Below are 7,769 nucleotides of genomic sequence, written 5' to 3' on the forward strand. Positions count from 1 at the left end.
TATTATATATTATATATAATTTTACATTATTAAAATATACAATATATATACTGAATTTTACATATATATGTGTGTATATATATCTATATATTACATATAGATATGTGTGACTTCCCTGGCACAGGGACAGGCCCTGCCTTGCAGCTCATTAAGGTGACAGCAGCTCATTAAGGTGACAGCCTGCCCTGGCTTTTCCCCACCTTTTTACTTCCTTGTTTTGTAGCCATCGCTGGGTTTGAGTTGAATAATTTCAACAATGCAAAGGCTTTGGGATATTGGATAATGTCCCAAGGCTTTGTGATATTACCAGTAGGGGAAAAGTCCTTAATTAAGGATATCAGTGTTACCATCACAATTTAGCTTTAAAAAAAAATTAGTGGGATAAGAAAATGAACCGTGGGGTAAGAAGTAAACCTCGGGGAACATTTCTTACACTGCATCCATGATGGGACCATACAGACAGTGGCAACCACCAGGCACAGATGGGTCTCTGTAGCCCCACCAGGGGAAATCTTTGGGGTCAACCCTTGGCTGAACCTCCCCAGCCTGTGCTGCCCATAATGCTGCTCCTCCATCAGGGTAATTATGTTTTATGGGCATATTTCCTCTTGAAATGCACTTGTAGAGGCTGTAGGATGGCACAGGCTTCCCCCGGGCATGAACATTTCCAGCTCTGTGTTGAAATGGTCCTTTGCTCCTTGATCCCAAGAGTTTCTCCATCCAGGGACTGGGCTCTCCTGATCTCCAGCCCCAGCCATTGCTGGAGAGCTGCTCCCCCTTATCCTTGTGCTAAAACTTCTTTATTTCAATGATTTTCCTCTCTCCTGGGTCCATCCCTCCCTCCCCATGTGTCTGTGGACAGCAGTCAGACCCATTCCAGCCTTGCTTTGCTAAACTCTGCAAGGCTCACCTCGTAAAACACCCTCCTCAGCCCTGGGCTGAATTTATCATCCCTGGACAGAAGGATCACAGTGTCCCAGCAAGGTCACACCAGCACCTGCTGCTCCAGCCACAAATCCATCCTTATTCCTGATGGAATCATCCTTCCTGCCCTGTCCTAGAGCCATAACATCCATTTTCTGCCCCTATCCTCTGCTCAACTCATCCATCTTGGTCCTACAACCCCTCTGCTCTGTTAGATCCCTCTTTCCCCACACAAACACCTGATAAATCCATCCTCACGTGCCCAAGAACTCTGTGGTTCCTTGGCAATGGCATTTCTGAGGGGCTGTTGCAATTCAGAGCTTTTTAGAAAGGTTTCCCTCCTAAATTCCTGCTTCAGCCTCTTCTCCTGACAATTAGGATGCTTTAACCCTCAGCACCACACTCACTGAGGGAAAGAAAAAGCAACTCCAGGTCTGGGGAGGACATAGACTCTCAAGCAACTCTGTGGTTCCTTGGCAATGACATTTTTGAGGGGCTGTTGCAATTCAGAGCTTTTTAGAAAGGTTTCCCTCCTAAATTCTTGCTTCAGCTTCCTCTCCAGCCAATTAGGATGCTTTAACCCTCAGCACTACATTCACTGAGGAAAAGGAAAAGCAATTCCAGGTCTGGGGAGGGCATAAACCCCAAATCCTCCCCATATCAGGAGAAAATCAGGAGTTTCCAAAGAGAGAAGTCAGCAGGGTGGAGTTAAAGCAGATTAACAGCCCTGGAGACCACAACAGGCAGGAGGATGGAGAGGAAACAGCTCCTGCACCCTGATGGTAAATTCAGGAGCAGGCAACAAGTCCCTGAGTGTGGGAGCAAAGCTGTTTTCCCTCAGGAGCTGCTGGGTCAGGGAGATGAGAGCAAGGCTGTGCAGGGAAGGTGGCACTTGCTGTGGTTGTTAATGAGGAATCCTGCCAGGAGCTGCTGGCACTGCAGAGTCTGCTCCAAGAGCTGCTGAAGCACAGGAAAACACATCCCACAGGCTGCAAAACCAGGGTGAAGCAGCTTCCAGCCAGAAATGGCACATTCTGGGTGCTTGGATGAGGTAAGCAAGGGAGAGATTCAAGGATTAAAGAAAGGGGCAGATCCCAGGGAGGGATGGGAGGTACACCTGGCTGTTTACTGAATGTATGGGAAAGCAGAAATTCTGTTTAGAAGGATAAAGGAGGCTTTAAGGGCATGGCACAACCTCCAGGCACTCTCCTCATGCTGCAGACAGGAATTTTATTGAAAGCTGTTTTATACCCATCAAATTCCAGGAGGTTCAGCCCAGGAACTCCTGAGATCCCTCTATGTCCCTATAAGAGAGCAGAAGATGCACAGAGCAGTTTTATCATAATTTCACTCAGGGTTTATGTTGGTGTTGCTCCATCTACATCCACAATTCAATCCCAGAATATTGTACAATGCATGCAAGAGCAAATCCCATCACTGGGCAAACACCAGGAATCAGGATTTGGCGTTTCTCAGCCTCTCACTGGGAAGCTGCAACTCGATGGAAAAGGCAGTGTTGGGACCCAGGACATCCCTCTGGCTGCCCTGGATGGCTCCAGCCCCTGCCAGGGGGCTCAGAGACCTTGGCACAGAGCCCAAGCCCCCTGTGCCTTTGATTTTGACCCATGGAAAAAATTATCAACCCTATATGAGGATCTGCAAGCCATGAAAGTTTAAGCAGAATGATAGTTAGTTTGTCACAAGGTGAAAAGTGCAATTTTGGGGTTTTTCGAATGAGGGCTTGAGGTGCCAAGATGGAGGAATTTGGACGTACCTTGTCCTTCTTCTTTCTTCTTCTTGGCCTCCATCTTCTGCTGTGATAACATTTTTAGATTGGTTTAGAGTAGAAGTTCACTGTCTAACATAGGTGATAGGTATTGGGAAATTATTGTAAATAAAGTACATGTAGTTTTTAGTATAAAAAGATAACACCAGTGTGCCTCAGACTGACTCGCTGAACGGACCTCAGCAGGCCAGGGAAAGAATGTTAAAAATAACAGAAAATAAACAACTTTGAAAACCAGAACAGAAGAATCCTGACTCCTTCTTTGCTTGCTGGGCTGGGAAAAGAGATTCTCTGCCACATCTTGGGGTCAGCCATGACCACAGAGACCCCTGAGAACTCATATTAATAAAGGACAACCCAGTCACTGAGGAAATTAATCAACACAGCTCCTCCTCTGGTTTTTCTCCTCCCTGGCTCTGGAAATCACTGGAGGACCTCTGCAGGTATCCAGGGCTGATAAAATGTTGTTAATAAGGGAGAAGAAGCTGAGGGTTGAGGCAGGTTGGTTTTTCAATCAAGTCAGTTCATCTTGCATACACAGCACTAGAAACTGAAAGCAAACAAATTTCATAGTGCTTTTATAAAAGCTATGAATGAAAGGATTGAAACAGTTCTCTTCCTACCTATGTCACTTTTACCAGATTTTAACATGGAAAAAAGGAGAGAAACTTTTATAAATATGGTGTTCTGGAACCTGGTACTGTCTCTGAAAAATTATTTGGTTTATTTTCCCCAACTTTATGTGCAACATGTAGGAAAGGTTTCATGAATAAAACTTACCAGTTGGATGCTATTAGTGTCTACTCTTAGCTTCCTGCACACAGGAATGACTAGTTAATTACTGAATTAATTCTTTCAAAAGAAAGCTAAGGCAGTTCTTTATTTTAGAATTTTATGGCTTATTTCCAGGTCACATGGAGCAGGTTTAAAGACTGTTGGTTTTGACAGTGAGGACACAGACCATGCCTTATTTTACCTTTACTTAATTTTAATTTTGCTTAATTTTACTAAATTTTACTTCAATTTTACTTAATTTTAATTAACAAATTTGTGCAGTTTAGACCCATTTTCCCTCCTGTGCAAAGCCCATCACCTGCTCAGAGCAAGTTTCAAGCTGGATAAAGCACGTGTGACAACCCACAGCACTGAGAGGCTCTGCTGGGCTCACCTGACTCTTTATTCATGAGATTGTTACAAATCGGCATTTTAAGGCAATTTTAAAGTTGCAACAACACATCTAGGGAAGTCAGCAAGAAAAGACAGATCAGATTCTGCATCTGCAGGAACCAGCACTGGCTCTCAGTTGACTAAAATCACTCATTCTGCAATTTCACCATCAAAAAGCCCCTGGTGGAGAATTTTCAGAGCTTTTTGAAGCTAAGGATGGCAGCCTGAGGTTTTTTCCATAATCCTCTGTGATTCAGGAGTTACCATGGGTAGCCAGCAGCAGATTTCCTTGAAAGTTATGTCTCATTAAAGCGCAAACAGCACCTGCAGACACGTAACGAGCTGAAATTGGTGCAATTTTACTCCTGCTTTACACAGGGGTAGATTGCAAGGGGAGGCTGCATGTGTCAGGGTTGCAAGAGATCCCTGGGAACTCAAAACCAGTAAGGGGAAGTGAAATGAGAATTAGCAGAGCCCAAATCTCTGCTCTGGATCTCCCAGCAGCTGTGTAAGGAAGCATCTAAAAGGATCTGAAAGGATCCCTGAGTTTTCACAACAGCACAAGGGGAGTTTGGCCCCTTTTCTTTTTGCTGATGGAGCAGCGTGGCTTTTCCAGGCACAGGTTTTAAATTTTTTACTGCTGATTAACGCTTTTGGACTGTGGCCTTCAATCTGTTTCCTGCTTCAATTTACTGAGAGCTCATCACCAAAAACAAACCCAAAGCAACAAAAAACCATGCCATAAAAAAATCCACAGAGGAAGAGGTTGTGTCCATCCTGTTTTAAAGCTGTGTTTACTCGAATTAGTGCAGATTTGGACCAAATTAATTAGAGACTCATTAAAGGTGATTGGCTGCAAACTGGTGGGACGTTTGTGAGGTTTTGGGAGCTGGGTACCTCATGTTTGGGGACGGCAGAATGCCCTGACATCCCATAGATGGAGGATGCAGGAGCAGAGCATCTCAGTGCCTGGGGGAGGCACAGCTGGAGCATCCCAGTGCCCTGGTGTTGGGGAAGATGAAACAGGAAAGCCTTACAAATATGATTGTCTGGCAAAAGATTTTGAGAATATGGAAACCATAAGCGAGATTGAAATGAAAGCAAGCTTTGAGATCCCTCAGTTACTGAACAACTGGAAAACAATGGTGTGGCTGGCTGAAGGTGATCCCCTTTTGATGAAACCCCAGTGAGGTGGTAGAGTCATCATCCCTTGAAGAATTCAAAAAAAGACTGGATGTGGCACTTGCTGCCATGATCTAGTTGAACAGTTAGAACATCGGCTGGACTTGATGATCTTATAGGTCTCTTCCAGTCTTGAACTTCTGTGATTCTGTGTGATTCTGTGTGAAACAACAACCTCTGCTTGCAGACAGGCCCGGGGGTCAGAGCAGACCCTACAGCTTGGCAGAAGGGGCCCAAAGAGGAGTTTTTAGGGTTTAAAATGTAACACAGTATGGTAATGTAATGATTCTTATAGGCTGTATGTAAATGCTGTAGGATTTGTATCTTGTACTAGACTGGTTAGTGAGAATTAGAATATTCAACACAGAAGAAGATTTTTGGTATTGTAACGGGAACCTCGCTCTCTTACCCTTTTATGCTCTTACCTTTTTACTCTCTCACTCTCCCCCCCTCTCTTCTCTCATTCCTGCTCTGAGCTGTGGCTGGCAGCTCCCAGCAGGGCCCTGCACCCAGGCCCTTTGCAATAAACCCCAAGTTCCAGCCCTGGCTGCAGAGATCTCTCAGGTCTGTTCTACACCCCGGGGGATTCACAGCCGGATCATCCCGGTGCCCCGGGGCAGCCCGTGCTGGGGGATGGTGTGAAAAACTCATTTACTCTCTTGTGAAAATGTAATAAGTTTAATAAAGGATATCAGCAGACAAGGACTGTAGTGTAAAGGTTATTACAGCCGAGTGCATCTTGGCACTCAGCTAACCCTGCACTACCACTTTTGGGGATATTCTTTAAATATTTTTTTCTCTATAACAATCTGTTTCATATTCATAGACTCTTATGCATAGTAAACTTTTTTCTCAAGCTACTTTACATGTTCTAAGAACTGTTTAGCATAGCTCCTCCTTGGTTTCACCTTTTTAGAGCATGTGTATTCCTTGGCTGTGGTTTTAGTCCTTTTTTTATTACTTCTAGTTTCTGGGTCTTGGTCCACATTGTCTTCAGATGGAGAGTGTTGGTAGATCTGTAGTAGGTGTTTTATCTGATGTTCATTGGGTGTGATCCCATCCCAGCAGGCATTTTAACACAAGCAGCTATTTCACTACTGTCTAAGCTTAATTAAACAACAGAAATAAAAATGATATCTTTACAACAAAGTTAATTTAACACCACAAACATCCAGAATCCATTTTAATCTTTGTGAAAAGCCAATACTACACTGTGTATCTGTAACAGGGGGATGTGCAGCCAGGGGCATACACTCCCTAGTGCCTGCTGGCTGCATGTCCTGTGCCCCTCATTCTCCCCGTGCCCCCCGTTCCCCAGAGCCCTGATGGCACAAGGGGGGATCACTGGAGCCCCGTTCTCTGCCCGGCTCCTGGCACACCAGCACTCCATCCAGGCCCTGTTCAGCCTCTGCACTCACACCTCGTTACCCCATCGGGAGGCACTGGGGCCCCGTTCTTCCTGTGCTGGGGGACACCAGAACCCAACTGGGGCACAGCAGGGCCCTGATGGGTGCAGTAGGACCCCACTGGGCTTCACTAGTGTGGGATCTCAGCACAGCAGTCCCGATGTGCAGAGTCACCAAGATAACCCTTGGGGGGCTCGGGAGTCCTGGAATGTTGCCAGAAGTGTCTGGTGGCTGGACTTTGATCCTGCATGGGAGACGACACCTGTATGAGGATGGGAGGATCACACTGGGATAAATGGTGAAGGGATAGGTTAATTAGAGTGTGAAACACAGGTTTTAGAATTTCGGTACAGGGGGGTCTGGAGAAGTAAGATGGAGGAATTGGGGCATGTCCTGTCCTTCTTCTTCTTCTTCTTGGCCTCCATCTTCTGTGGTGATGGTGGCACTTTGGGATTGGTTCTTACTGAAAGTGCACTGGTCAATAAGGGTGAAAGGTATTGGGGAAAATAGGTAAATATCTTATACGTAGTTTTGGGTATAAAGATAAGTGACCGCCCCGGGGGCTCTCAGTGTGCTCATGGCTGGCTGCTGTGCAGACCTCTGTCGGGCCGAGAGAAAATCTCGTAGATAAAAACTAATAAACACTGAAGACCAAGAAAAAACCTGAAGACTCGTTTCATCCTTTGGAGCGTGGGCTGTCCAAGGCCACCCCGAGCCTTCTCAGGCCATCAAAAACAGCCGAGAACGGGACACACTAGAACCCCGTTTCTCCCTGTTGTGGTATAGCAGAACGCCATTTCCCCTGTTGGGATACAGCAGGATCCCATTTGTCCCCGTTGGGGTTCACCAGAACCCCATTTCCCCGTGCTGGGCACAGCAGGATCCTGTTTTCCCCCGCTGGGGTTCACTGGTATCCTGTTTCTCCCCGTTGCGGTGCACCAGAACCATGTTTTCCCCCCACTGGTCCTGCATACAGCAGGACCACAATGGGGTTCACCAGGACCCCCTTTCTTCTCGCTGGGATACAGCAGGGCTCCATTTGTCCCCACTGGGAACCCCATTTCCTCAAGCTGGATGCATCAGCACCCCATTTCCATTTCCTCCTGTTGGGATGGAGCAAGGCCCCACTGGCATTCACTAACATCTGTTTCCACTCATTGGGATGCAGCAGGACCCCGCTGGGGTTCACAAGGGCCCCATTTCCCCACGTTGGGGTTCACTAGGACCCTGTTTCTCCCCATTGCAGTGCAGCAGAACCCCGTTTCCTCCCACTGGGTGCAGCAGGACCCCGCCGGGGCTCACTC

Source organism: Melospiza melodia, chromosome 29, assembly GCF_035770615.1.
Source record: "Melospiza melodia melodia isolate bMelMel2 chromosome 29, bMelMel2.pri, whole genome shotgun sequence".
Taxonomy (NCBI): Eukaryota; Metazoa; Chordata; class Aves; order Passeriformes; family Passerellidae; genus Melospiza; species Melospiza melodia.